This window comes from Herpailurus yagouaroundi, unplaced genomic scaffold (assembly GCF_014898765.1).
Source record: "Herpailurus yagouaroundi ecotype Mexico unplaced genomic scaffold, PumYag 77, whole genome shotgun sequence".
Classification (NCBI taxonomy): Eukaryota; Metazoa; Chordata; class Mammalia; order Carnivora; family Felidae; genus Herpailurus; species Herpailurus yagouaroundi.
In genome coordinates, this window is record NW_024412388.1 from 59,092,839 (window position 1) to 59,106,916 (window position 14,078).

The 14,078-nt window shown below is 38.9% G+C and overlaps 1 protein-coding gene and 1 long non-coding RNA gene across 6 annotated transcripts in view; one reads left to right on the top strand and one right to left on the bottom strand.

The window, feature by feature from the left end:
- LOC121027311 (uncharacterized) overlaps nucleotides 1-12,808 on the top strand; it is a 211,178-nt gene extending 198,370 nt beyond the window's left edge. The window contains exon 4 of the long non-coding RNA XR_005788659.1: nucleotides 12,162-12,808. This is a non-coding gene — a long non-coding RNA (uncharacterized LOC121027311). The remainder of the gene's footprint in view (nucleotides 1-12,161) is intronic.
- Nucleotides 1-14,078, bottom strand: part of PTGER3 (prostaglandin E receptor 3) — a 201,234-nt gene that overhangs the window by 3,737 nt on the left and 183,419 nt on the right. Inside the window, exon 5 of one of the 5 annotated variants that reach the window (XM_040470630.1) lies at nucleotides 55-1,462. The exons of the other annotated variants lie outside the window; for them this stretch is intronic. The gene's annotated coding sequence lies outside the window, so the exon portion shown is untranslated. Of the gene's footprint in view, nucleotides 1-54; nucleotides 1,463-14,078 lie in introns of those variants that run through there. 5 annotated transcript variants of the gene reach the window in all.

Below are 14,078 nucleotides of genomic sequence, written 5' to 3' on the forward strand. Positions count from 1 at the left end.
GAAATGCTAAAAACTTGTCAGTTATATTAATGACCAGACAAGATGACTCATGAGCTTTTATACAGTGTTATTATTAACTACATAAAAAGAAGTTGAATGATTTTGTAACAGCAATGTCATGGGACAGATAGGTAGCTACAGTTGTGAACATAACATAATGTATAAAACTTGTCGAATCACTAATCATACACCCGAAACCAATATAATATTGTGTGTCAACTATACTCAAATTTAAAAAGAAAAAGCAGAAATTGATAATAATATCAACATCAAAACAAAATTGCATTCCCTGAAACAAATAGGTCATAAATAACTATGAATCTCCCCCCCTCAACCAATTACTGAGGAAATCTGCTCTAATAATTTTATACCAACTCTTTATTATATGTTTCTTATGTTTTTGCATGGTTAGGAGAAGTTTCCAAATATGCCCTATTAAAGATCTCTTAAAATTTTATTATTTACTATTTATTTTGAAATAATTACAGATTTACAAAAAGCTGCACTAATGAAAAGTCCTTGGGTACCCTCATGTACTTTCTCCCAATGGTTACATCTTGCATTAACTATAGTACGATGTCAAAACAGGAAATTTATATTGGTACAATGTTGTATATGGTTCCATGTCATTTTATCACATGTATATAGATTCCTGTGGCCGGCACTGTAATCAAGATACAGAATTCTTCCATCACCACAAAGGTCTACTACTTTCAGAATCAAATGTGGAAATTTTGCCTCCCTTTGGGTTACTTTACTGCTTTTCACTTGTAATATAATTATCTTAAATACTTCCTCTGCATAGATTGAGATCCACGTCAGAAAAGTATTAATATTTTCTACTGACACTGCAAGAAGGAAATTGTTTTCCTGCTGGCTGGTAGTGAAAGTTCCCCAACTGGCTTCCTCTTGTATCACTTCTGCGGAGATGGGAGGGTGCATTATTACTGCCAGGTGGGGACAGAAGCCCAGGATCCTGGCTGACTTCCACTGACACTGTTGGGAGAGGATTGCTACCACTGGATGAGGGTGGGAGTCCCATCTCCCCGCTTGGCTTCTCTGACATCACACTGCAGGCCTCTACTACAGCCCGGCAAGGGTAGAAGTCTAGGATCCCCACTCAGCTTTTGCTCACAGTGATGGGGCTAGAGCTGCATTTTGTTCCATGGTGCACTTCTGCAGTAGGGCAGTTATTATTTAAAAATTTTTCATCTTGTTAAGCTGTTCCTTTCTTTGTCCTTTGCCAGGAAGAACTAGATTTTATGAGGGCTCTTTTTTGTCAGTTCCCATCGGCTTTTCCAGGTATGGTTTTTCCAGTACCCAGTCCAGGATATAGGAATCAAAAAGGAAGGCCATCTTGGTCTTTCCTGGGTTCCAAGGTTCATAGTTGGTCAGTCTTCTCTATACCTTCACAGTCTTCTTATGTTTGTTTTATATATCATGTCCAGGACTTTTACCTGCACTTAGGGGAAGGAATAGGAAGAAGTGCTTTTACTGTATTGTGGTCCAGAACCAGTGACCTAGTGAGATTTTAGAACTTCATGAAGCCTAACTTTGTTCAGGAATTTTTTAATTTGATTAAGCATTAAAAAGCTTTTATTAAACATTTTCTTTGTTATCTAATTGAAGACAATAGAGACATGAGTTACAGTGGAGGAATCACCTCATACCACCTCTAAAAGCTAAACTAATGAATTCAGCGTATCATCTTCAAAGAACAATGTGATTTCCTTTGGAAACCAATAGCAATAGGGCTTGACTGTGGCTTAGGTGTGTACTAAAATGACTAAAGGAAGAAATGTGTGAACCGATTATTAACATGAAACTTCAAAAGGGGGAGTGTTCCAAACACAGTTATAATACTATCCTTTTCAACATCATGAAGTGAGAAAATGCCCTGTACAGAGGAGTGGATTTTCCAATACTATATTCCTAGATGCTCTGTCCTTAGACAGAAAAATGTATTCACTGGGATAGCATAATCTAATTCATTCCTTTTTTACTGATTCTACAAAAGTAACTTTGTACTTATCTGTTGAACTGCAGGTCAAGTTCTTAAGAAAAATAAGCTGAGTAGAAGATTCAAATATCTGATATCTGTAGAAATTTTATTTCTCGCTAGAATTCTTTAAACTGGTATGCTCACCAGTATCTCATGAGTTTTGATTAGTGTGAGCCAGCTTATTTCCAAACCTTCAAAGCTGAGGAACAGATGATAAAAAGAAGGAGCCAGAGCATTTTACTGCCTCCTTGTGAAGCTCAGATGGCTTTCTTAAGTACTTTCTCTAAACTCCTTAAATTATTCCAATTAAGTTAGATATATGCTTTAGAAATAGCTGAAACTATACTGCTTTAACATGATGACAGATATTAATACCTAATAGACACTAACTACAGTGAGCTAAGAACTATAAAGAAAAAATATCCTTAAATATTAATATTCAAAAGAGTAAATATTTCCCAGAGGTAATCTGACAATGTGATAGTAATAATTCTTCCATTCAACAAATATTTATCGAGTGACTTGTACTGTCCCAGGTCTTAGGATATACCAGAAAAGGCAGCAGACAAAATTCTTGTCTGGGGAACTCACATTCTAGAGAATGGCAAAAGGACAGAAATAAGACATATAAGTCATATGGTTGTTAGAAAGTTAATAGGTGTCATGGAAGAGAAAAAGTAAAACAGGGTGAAGAAGATCAAGAGTGTGAAGGTTGGGGGTAAGGCAGGATGTAATGGAAAAGAAGAAGGTCCAATTGAGAAGGTGAGATTTTTGCACAGACTTAAAGGACATGAGGGATGTAACAAGGACATCTTGTAAGATGGATATGTTACAAGGACATCTGAGGATAAAGCATTGAAAGAGAAATTGATGGAAAAGACGGCATCAGAGAAGCAATGAAGGTACACATGACAATGTGGACACTTTTTGGCCATTTTTGAAACTAAGTCTTATACTGACTGACACAAGAAGCCATTGAAGATATTGTTTAAACTTTTGTTTTGATATGATTTCAAACTTACGGCAAAGTGAAAAGAACAAGGAATATTTTTATTTACATTAACCAATTACTTACTTTTTCTCCCAATTGTTTTTATCATTTGCATTCTCTCAATAGGTGATAGAAAGATAGATGATGGGTAGATAGATAGATAGATAGATGATTTTTCTCTGAACTATTTGACAGTAAACTGGAGACATTTGTGACCCCTTACCACTAAATAGTTCAGGGAATATTTTCTAAAAACAAGGACATTCTCTTACATAACTATAGTACAATTAACAAAATCAGGAAAATTGATATTGATAAACACTGTTATCAAATTCATAGCCTATATTCAAATGTTATCAATTTTCCCAATAATATACTTTATAACTGTATTTTTCCCTCTGACACAGACCTGGAATCATTTTTTTTTTTTCTTTAAGAAGTCTAGTTTCTTTTAATGCAAATGATAAGTAGAAATCAAGACATAGGCATTAGGTATGCTCATTGCTAATGCTGTCATAACTTTTAGATAATCTCAGTGGACATATCTAGTACATGTACCTGTACATACACATATATGGTTATATCTATAATCACTTCTAAATGTGTTTGGCTACGTATGTAGATATTAAAAATCATGAGTTTATATTAAGACTTTCTATTTCAATTCAATACAAATGTTTCTTCTTTCCACATATATAGCTTCCCTCTAAAATACTAGTCCCATTACTCATATGTTTAAGCAAGTTTTAATATTGCTAACCCATAGTATTGCAAAAAGCCAAACTACTAACTGAGGTTCAATATTTGTTTAAAGTTTTTAAAGGTAGGATTTGGAGGGAAGATGGCGGCGTAGGAGGACGCTGGGCTCACCGCGCGTCCTGCTGATCACTTAGATTCCACCTACACCTGCCTAAATAACCCAGAAAACCGCCAGAGGATTAGCAGAACGGAGTCGCCGGAGCCAAGCGCAGACGAGAGGCCCACGGAAGAGGGTAGGAAGGGCGGCGAGGCGGTGCGCGCTCCACGGACTGGCGGGAGGGAGCCGGGGCGGAGGGGCGGCTCGCCGGACAAGCAGAGCCCCCGAGTCTGGCTTGCAAAAAGCGGAGGGGCCTGACGGACTGTGTTCCGACAGCAAGCGCGACTTAGCGGCTGGGAGGTCATAAGTTAACAGCTCTGCTCAGAAAGCGGGAAGGCTGGAGGACAAAGGGAAGGAAAGCTGCTGAGCCCCCAGACGACAGAGCTCAGTTTGGTGGGGAACAAAGGCGCTCGCCAGCGCCATCTTCCCCGCCCATCCCCCAGCCAAAATCCCAAAGAGAACCAGTTCCTGCCAGGGAACTTGCTCGCTCCACGCAAACACCCAACTCTGCGCTTCTGCGGAGCCAAACCTCCGGCAGCGGATCTGACTCCCTCCTGCTGCCACAGGGCCCCTCCTGAAGTGGATCACCTAAGGAGAAGCAAGCTAAGCCTGCCCCTCCTGCCCCTGTGCACCTTGCCTACCCACCCCAGCTAAGACGCCAGATCCCCAGCATCACAAGCCTGGCAGTGTGCAAGTAGCCCAGAGGGGCCACCCCACCCCACAGTGAATCCCGCCCCTAGGAGAGGGGAAGAGAAGGCACGCACCAGTCTGACTGTGGCCCCAGCGGTGGGCTGGGGGCAGACATCAGGTCTGACTGCGGCTCCGCCCACCAACTCCAGTTAGACACCACAGCACAGGGGAAGTGCCCTGCAGGTCCTCACCACGCCAGGGACTATCCAAAATGACCAAGCGGAAGAATTCCCCTCAGAAGAATCTCCAGGAAATAACAACAGCTAATGAGCTGATCAAAAAGGATTTAAATAATATAACAGAAGGTGAATTTAGAATAATAGTCATAAAATTAATCGCTGGGCTTGAAAACAGTATAGCTGACAGCAGAGAATCTCTTGCTACAGAGATCAAGGGACTAAGGAACAGTCACGAGGAGCTGAAAAACGCTTTAAACGAAATGCATAACAAAATGGAAACCACCACGGCTCGGATTGAAGAGGCAGAGGAGAGAATAGGTGAACTAGAAGATAAAGTTATGGAAAAAGAGGAAGCTGAGAAAAAGAGAGATAAAAAAATCCAGGAGTATGAGGGGAAAATTAGAGAACTAAGTGATACACTAAAAAGAAATAATATACGCATCATTGGTATCCCAGAGGAGGAAGAGAGAGGGAAAGGTGCTGAAGGGGTACTTGAAGAAATAATAGCTGAGAAATTCCCTGAAGTGGGGAAGGAAAAAGGCATTGAAATCCAAGAGGCACAGAGAACTCCCTTCAGACGTAACTTGAATCGATCTTCTGCACGACATATCATAGTGAAACTGGCAAAATACAAGGATAAAGAGAAAATTCTGAAAGCAGCAAGGGGTAAACATGCCCTCACATATAAAGGGAGACCTATAAGACTCGTGACTGATCTCTCTTTTGAAACTTGGCAGGCCAGAAAGAGTTGGCACGAGATTTTCAGTGTGCTAGACAGAAAAAATATGCAGCCGAGAATCCTTTATCCAGCAAGCCTGTCATTTAGAATAGAAGGAGAGATAAAGGTCTTCCCAAACAAACAAAAACTGAAGGAATTTGTCACCACTAAACCAGCCCTCCAAGAGATCCTAAGGGGGACCCTGTGAGACAAAGTATCAGAGACATCACTACAAGCATAAAACATACAGACATCACAATGACTCTAAACCCATATCTTTCTATAATAACACTGAATGTAAATGGATTAAATGCACCAACCAAAAGACATAGGGTATCAGAATGGATAAAAAAACAAGACCCATCTATTTGCTGTCTACAAGAGACTCATTTTAGACCTGAGGACACCTTTCGATTGAGAGTGAGGGGATGGAGAACTATTTATCATGCTACTGGAAGCCAAAAGAAAGCTGGAGTAGCCATACTTCTATCAGACAAACTAGACTTTAAATTAAAGGCTGTAACAAGAGATGAAGAAGGACATTATATAATAGTGACAGGGTTTATCCATCAGGAAGAGCTAACAATTATAAATGTCTATGCGCCGAATACCGGAGCGCCCAAATATATAAAACAATTACTCATAAACACAAGCAACCTTATTGATAAGAATGTGGTAATTGCAGGGGACTTTAACACCCCACTTACAGAAATGGATAGATCATCTAGACACACGGTCAATAAAGAAACAAGGGCCCTGAATGAGACATTGGATCAGATGGACTTGACAGATATATTTAGAACTCTGCATCCCAAAGCAACAGAATATACTTTCTTCTCGAGTGCACATGGAACATTCTCCAAGATAGATCCTATACGGGGTCACAAAACAGCCCTTCATAAGTTTACAAGAATTGAAATCATACCATGCATACTTTCAGACCACAATGCTATGAAGCTTGAAATCAACCACAGAAAAAAGTCTGGAAAACCTCCCAAAGCATGGAGGTTAAAGAACACCCTACTAACGAATGAGTGGGTCAACCAGGCAATTCGAGAAGAAATTAAAAAATATATGGAAACAAACGAAAATGAAAATACAACAATCCAAACGCTTTGGGACACAGCGAATGCAGTCCTGAGAGGAAAATACATTGCAATCCAGGCCTATCTCAAGAAACAAGAAAAGTCCCAAATACAAAATCTAACAGCACACCTAAAGGAAATAGAAGCAGAACAGCAAAGGCAGCCTAAACCCAGCAGAAGAAGAGAAATAATAAAGATCAGAGCAGAAATAAACAATATAGAATCTAAAAAAACTGTAGAGCAGATCAACGAAACCAAGAGTTGGTTTTTTGAAAAAATAAACAAAATTGACAAACCTCTAGCCAGGCTTCTCAAAAAGAAAAGGGAGATGACCCAAATAGATAAAATCATGAATGAAAATGGAATTATTACAACCAATCCCTCAGAGATACAAACAATTATCAGGGAATACTATGAAAAATTATATGCCAACAAATTGGACAACCTGGAAGAAATGGACAAATTCCTGAACACCCACACTCTTCCAAAACTCAATCAGGAGGAAATAGAAAGCTTGAACAGACCCATCACCAGCGAAGAAATTGAATCGGTTATCAAAAATCTCCCAACAAATAAGAGTCCAGGACCAGATGGCTTCCCAGGGGAGTTCTACCAGACGTTTAAAGCAGAGATAATACCTATCCTTCTCAAGCTATTCCAAGAAATAGAAAGGGAAGGAAAACTTCCAGACTCATTCTATGAAGCCAGTATTACTTTGATTCCTAAACCAGACAGAGACCCAGTAAAAAAAGAGAACTACAGGCCAATATCCCTGATGAATATGGATGCAAAAATTCTCAATAAGATACTAGCAAATCGAATTCAACGGCATATAAAAAGAATTATTCACCATGATCAAGTGGGATTCATTCCTGGGATGCAGGGCTGGTTCAACATTCGCAAATCAATCAACGTGATACATCACATTAACAAAAAAAAAGAGAAGAACCATATGATCCTGTCAATCGATGCAGAAAAGGCCTTTGACAAAATCCAGCACCCTTTCTTAATAAAAACCCTTGAGAAAGTCGGGATAGAAGGAACATACTTAAAGATCATAAAAGCCATTTATGAAAAGCCCACAGCTAACATCATCCTCAACGGGGAAAAACTGAGAGCTTTTTCCCTGAGATCAGGAACACGACAGGGATGCCCACTCTCCCCGCTGTTGTTTAACATAGTGCTGGAAGTTCTAGCATCAGCAATCAGACAACAAAAGGAAATCAAAGCCATCAAAATTGGCAAAGATGAAGTCAAGCTTTCGCTTTTTGCAGATGATATGATATTATACATGGAAAATCCGACAGACTCCACCAAAAGTCTGCTAGAACTGATACATGAATTCAGCAAAGTTGCAGGATACAAAATCAATGTACAGAAATCAGTTGCATTCTTATACACTAACAATGAAGCAACAGAAAGACAAATAAGGAAACTGATCCCATTCACAATTGCACCAAGAAGCATAAAATACCTAGGAATAAATCTAACCAAAGATGTAAAGGATCTGTATGCTGAAAACTATAGAAAGCTTATGAAGGTCATTGAAGAAGATTTAAAGAAATGGAAAGACATTCCCTGCTCATGGATTGGAAGAATAAATATTGTCAAAATGTCAATACTACCCAAAGCTATCTACACATTCAATGCAATCCCAATCAAAATTGCACCAGCATTCTTCTCGAAACTAGAACAAGCAATCCTAAAATTCATATGGAACCACAAAAGGCCCCGAATAGCCAAAGTCATTTTGAAGAAGAAGACCAAAGCAGGAGGCATCACAATCCCAGACTTTAGCCTCTACTACAAAGCTGTCATCATCAAGACAGCATGGTATTGGCACAAAAACAGACACATAGACCAATGGAATAGAATAGAAACCCCAGAACTAGACCCACAAACGTATGGCCAACTCATCTTTGACAAAGCAGGAAAGAACATCCAATGGAAAAAAGACAGTCTCTTTAACAAATGGTGCTGGGAGAACTGGACAGCAACATGCAGAAGAATGAAACTAGACCACTTTCTCACACCATTCACAAAAATAAACTCAAAATGGATCAAGGACCTGAATGTGAGACAGGAAACCATCAAAACCCTAGAGGAGAAAGCAGGAAAAGACCTCTCTGACCTCAGCCGTAGCAATCTCTTACTCGACGCATCCCCAAAGGCAAAGGAATTAAAAGCAAAAGTGAATGACTGGGACCTTATGAAGATAAAAAGCTTCTGCACAGCAAAGGAAACAACCAACAAAACTAAAAGGCAACCAACGGAATGGGAAAAGATATTTGCAAATGACATATCGGACAAAGGGCTAGTATCCAAAATCTACAAAGAGCTCACCAAACTCCACACCCGAAAAGCAAATAACCCAGTGAAGAAATGGGCAGAAAACATGAATAGACACTTCTCTAAAGAAGACATCCGGATGGCCAACAGGCACATGAAAAGATGTTCAGCGTCGCTCCTTATCAGGGAAATACAAATCAAAACCACACTCAGGTATCACCTCACGCCAGTCAGAGTGGCCAAAATGAACAAATCAGGAGACTACAGATGCTGGAGAGGATGTGGAGAAACGGGAACCCTCTTGCACTGTTGGTGGGAATGCAAATTGGTGCAGCCGCTCTGGAAAGCAGTGTGGAGGTTCCTCAGAAAATTAAAAATAGACCTACCCTATGACCCAGCAATAGCACTGCTAGGAATTTATCCAAGGGACACAGGAGTACTGATGCATAGGGGCACTTGTACCCCAATGGTCATAGCAGCACTCTCAACAATAGCCAAATTATGGAAAGAGCCTAAATGTCCATCAACTGATGAATGGATAAAGAAATTGTGGTTTATATACACTATGGAATACTATGTGGCAATGAGAAAAAATGAAATATGGCCTTTTGTAGCAACGTGGATGGAACTGGAGAGTGTGATGCTAAGTGAAATAAGCCATACAGAGAAAGACAGATACCATATGGTTTCACTCTTATGTGGATCCTGAGAAACTTAACAGGAACCCATGGGGGAGGGGAAGGAAAAAAAAAAAAAAGAGGTTAGAGTGGGAGAGAGCCAAAGCATAAGAGACTGTTGAGAACTGAGAGCAAACTGAGGGTTGATGGCGGGTGGGAGGGAGGAGATGGTGGGTGATGGGTATTGAGGAGGGCACCTTTTGGGATGAGCACTGGGTGTTGTATGGAAACCAATTTGACAATAAATTTCATATATAAATTTAAAAAAAAAATAAATAAAGTTTTTAAAGGTAAAATTTCATGCAACAAAATGGGTAACTCTTAAATGTACAACTTGATAATTTTTGACAAATGTTTACATCTTTGTAACCTGCAACCCCTCTAGTTCTGGTAAGTATGGAACAGAACCAGCTATGGAAAAGAAGTCCTCAAGAACATATGCAAGGAGGTGATTATAATGACTGACCAGAGAATTTTATTTATTTATTTATTTATTTATTTATTTATTTATTTATTTATTTTAAGATTTTATTTTTTTTTTTTTAATTTTTTTTTCAACGTTTATTTATTTTTGGGACAGAGAGAGACAGAGCATGAACGGGGGAGGAGCAGAGAGAGAGGGAGACACAGAATCGGAAACAGGCTCCAGGCTCTGAGCCATCAGCCCAGACCCCGACGCGGGGCTCGAACTCATGGACTGCGAGATCGTGACCTGGCTGAAGTCGGACGCTTAACCGACTGCGCCACCCAGGCGCCCCTTAAGATTTTATTTTTAAGTAATCTCTGCACCCAAGGTAGGGCTCAAACTCACAACCCCAAGATCAAGAGTTGCATGCTCTGCTGACTGAGCCAGCCAGGCGCTCCCGCAGAGAATTTTAGTGAGGTGAGGAAAGGAGCTAAGGACATGGGGACTGAAATGGATAGGAGATGGAATTAGTGGATTTTGAGATTCATGTGGGGTTGAAGGGTAATATGGGACATTTTCTTTTGCTGTGTCTGTCATGTCTCTGTGACAACACAGTGATGATTGACACAATAGATGTTCATTGTCAAATGTGAAAATATATTGAGAATTCATTTGCTTTTGAATAATCCTAATGGTTTCTTTTCCCTGGGAACAGCTTTCCTTTTCAAGGCCACTTGTATGTTGGTGCCCGCATTTATAACTTGCTTTCTACATTTGCTAATCTTAATACGAATGTGTGAAATAAAAGAGAGAACACAAAACCTGTCTTACGGTTATTATTATTTAGTTTAGACGGCAATTCAGCATTTCCAAGAAAGACGCCTTTCAGCTTTACAATTTTAACGAACAAATGCATCACCTTCTAATGAGAGACTTTTGGTCCTGAAACGCATCTGAAACGTTTAAAATTTTGTATTCTAAAATAATTATAGTAAGTTATAAAAATACTTCTAAGAATGTGGCGTGAAAGAAAACTATGTTTTCTTCTTCTGTCTTGCTTAATAGTTGATAGCATTAAATTTTCTATTTTAAAAAGGAAAAAAAAAGATGTCAAAATCTCCTTATGAAGCCAGCAGATTTAACTCCAAAATTTCCATATAGGTTATTTTTAGACTTCAGCTGACAGAAAACATCTGTTTTGCTACAACTTTAATATAACCTAAAAGTGCATATGTTCATCATCTTTGTCTCATTTATGTAATTTATATCACCCATATGAAAAACCCTTTCCAAATAATCCATGACTTGAGGTACTGTAAGTAGAAGTAAATGGTCACTTGCAACGCATAAATTCAATCTACAGTTTACTGACCATAGTTTCAGCTGATGTATTCTCTTTATTGCTTTATTAAATGAGATTTTATATTTGTACTATAATATGCATAGATTAAAGATAGCCATCAAAAACAGTGAATGGTGCAAGAATAGCTGGTATATTTTCATAGCAGACTTTAAATTCTGTGACCTTAGGAGTTTATTGAATCTCTTTATAGTTCACATCTCAGTTGGCTAAATGGGGTGATGGAGGCAGTGACCTGAGCTGTTTAGTCTAGAGATTTATACGAATTACAGATTCTTTTTTGGGTTTCTTTCTTTCTTTCTTTTTTTTTTTTTTTTTTTTTTTTTGGTGCAACATGGTTTTGGTCATTTCATTGCTCTTTAGTATCACCTTTAGAAAGTATATAGAAAAAGAGCACAAAGGTAAAATAAATGTATCATTTTTAAATTTTATGTCTCAAATGTACCAGTAATTACAACTGAATAGACCGAAAGGTTTAAAATAATCACTTTTTTTCCCTGACAGACTTTCTAAAATTCTATTATTCTTTAAAGCCTCTTCTCTGTGGGTATAGTTCTCTATTATTTTTCCCCCATTCTGGGCTTAGATTTCCTCATCTGTAAAAAGGGGTGATTTACTACGGTGCTCCATCTAGCTACAAATAAGCAATGTATCTAAAGCACCCTACTCAGCGTGGCTTGAGATTTAAGTTGAACGCTCTGGGAGACAGCTTTGGGCAAGATCAGCCTTTTGAAGGATATTCAAGGGTTGCTCATGAGGAGGGGAGTCAGGGAGTGTGAGACTCACTTTTCAATGTGCTTCTTGGTTGTTTCAGTGTTTAACCACATACTAGTTTTAAACATGGCTTACAAAACAAGAAGCAACCCCACTGCCACAGGTCTGACCTGCATGGGAATCTCTTTATTCAGGTATCCCTGAACCCCATTATTATGCAGACCCCCGAATTGGGTGAACTGTCTCTCAGCCAGAATTTGGAGAGATCGAGGAGGCACTGATTGATCTTCCCCACCATGGAAAATTACCACTCTGGGTAAGTCCACCATTTTCACTGGTAAATTCACCTCCTCCCCCCTACCCTCCCTCCTTTTGACAGGTAAACTGAGTCCCAAAGAGGCATGACACCATACCCTAGTCCAGGGGCACGCTCTATAGTTCTTCTATTGTTAATAAATACATTCAACACTGAACTTCAGCAAAGAAAGGGGTGAAAAATAGTGAGGATGTGGAGGTAGGAAGCTAGGTTTACCAGTGACTTTGGGTAAGTTTATTTAATCTTTTTGAATCTCAGATTTCTTACCTATATTTGGGGTCAACAAAATCTACCTTGAAAAGATTGTAATGAGAATTAGAACTACAGTGTAAAGACTTTAGTATTACTGGGGAAAGAGAAGGGACATCATAGGACATCTTTACCATTATGTCCTGGAGTCAGGGAGCCTGTGTCCTATCTCTGACTGTTTAAGTGGACGTTGCCAACTTTTGCTTTTTCAGGAGTAAAAGTGAAATAATACCTGTTTTTGTTTTTTCACAGTTACTAATAGAACAAAAAAAGTAATGAAATCACCTTTTTTATTGTAAAATGTTATAGAAACAAGTGAAATTAATGTTTACTAAACTGCTACTGGAGTTTTGAAATTATTAGTTTATTTTTCATATTTGAATAGAGTTGCTTAGGTTGAAATTTTAAATTTTTTTTAACGTTTATTTATTTTTGAGACAGAGAGAGACAGAGCATGAATGGGGGAAGGGCAGAGAGAGAGGGAGACACAGAATCGGAAGCAGGCTCCAGGCTCCGAGCCATCAGCCCAGAGCCCGAGGCGGGGCTCAAACTCACGGACCGCGAGATCGTGACCTGGCTGAAGTCGGACGCTTAACCGGCTGAGCCACCCAGGCGCCCCAGGTTGAAATTTTAAAGAAATTACTAGATGTCAAACATACAGTCGGATGAGCAGTCTTTATGTTATTCTCCTTTGCTTCTCTTGTCGCTGATAAGCAGCACCACCAGGGCTGACCTGAGGCAGAAATGAGACCATGTGGTCTTGGCTGCTGTCCCTGGTCTGCCCCAAGACACCTGCGGGGTGAGATTCCCTATTCTCATGCTGAATTTCATCCTCTTGCTCATTGCCTCCATAAGTTACTTCTTAGAAAAGCAAAGAAACTAAATAATTAAGTTTGAGCATTAAAAAAAAATGAATCACAATAAAAATGTCCTTTTAAAACTTTTTAGAGCATGATCATGAATATGGTCACTTTTTATGATAAATACTAGAGAGACTTACCTATTTATTCCCATATTCCATTCAGTATCTTTAAGAAGCCTAGTCTGTTATATTTTTATTAGTTTCTTTTCCTCAATTTATTTGTCAATGGCTTTACATGTGTGTTTAGAAATTATGTGACTTTATTTTAATTGATTTCGTGAAGCTTTGCGTCTGTGACAAGATTTGCAATTGCACTTGGCACTGTATTTACTTGGCATTATATTGGCATTAGATTTTACAATATCTGGCAATCAGCAAGAAACAGATAAAACATTATACGTAATGGGAGAAAATAGAAGCTAGTGATTAACTCATCAGTGAACATGTATGTGTTATTAAGACTTCTGCATCACTATACAATCTGCACTAGTATTATTATTCTCATTTCACACAGGAAGAAACTGAGGCTTGGTCTTGTTAAACTCACCTATAATATAAAGTTAGTTTTGTAAGTGACATAGTCAAGAATTGAACGTACATCTGACTTTCAGGGTCCTAACAACATTATAGTAAACGATAAAGAACTTCAATTTGGTTATGTGTTTTTAAGGAAAAGCAAAGCAA